The sequence below is a fragment of the Chrysochloris asiatica genome, unplaced genomic scaffold, assembly GCF_000296735.1.
Source record: "Chrysochloris asiatica unplaced genomic scaffold, ChrAsi1.0 scaffold00014, whole genome shotgun sequence".
In the NCBI taxonomy this organism is placed as follows: domain Eukaryota; kingdom Metazoa; phylum Chordata; class Mammalia; order Afrosoricida; family Chrysochloridae; genus Chrysochloris; species Chrysochloris asiatica.
In genome coordinates, this window is record NW_006408532.1 from 27,213,202 (window position 1) to 27,213,950 (window position 749).

Below are 749 nucleotides of genomic sequence, written 5' to 3' on the forward strand. Positions count from 1 at the left end.
CTCTCTGGTTTTCAGTCTTTGGTGTCTAATGCATCTAATCTGTTCTTTAGATGATCTCTAAATTCAGGTGGTATATGATCAAGGTCATATTTTGGCTCTCGTGAACTTGTTTTAATTTTTCAGCTTCATCCTGTACTTTCATATGAGCAACTGATGCTCTGTTCCACAGTCCGTCCCTGGCTTTGTTTTGGTTGATGATATGGAGCTTTTCCACCATCTCTTTCCATAGATGCAGTCAATATGATTTCTGTGTATTCCTTCTGGTGAGGGCCATGTGTATAGTCATCTTTTTTGTTGTTCAAAGAATGTATTTGTAATGAATAAGTCATTGGTCTTCCAAAATTCTATCGTGTGATCGCCAGCATCCTTTCTATCACCAAGGCCATATTTTCCAACCACTGATCCTTCCTCTTTGTTTCCAATCTTTGCATTCCAATCACCAGTAATTATCAATACATATTGATTGCATATTTGGTCAATTTTGGACTGAAAGAATTGGTAGAATTCTTCAATTTCATCATCACTGCCTTTAGTGGTTGGTGAGTAAATTTGAATAATAGTGGTATTAACTGGCCTTACTTGTATGTATGGAAATTATCCTATCACAAATAGCATTGCACTTCAAGACAGATCTTGAGATGTTCTTTTTGCTGATGAAATGACACCATTCCTCTTCAATTTGTCATTCTTGGCATAGTAAGTCATGTGATTGTCAGATTCAAAATGACTAATACCAGTCCATTTTTGTT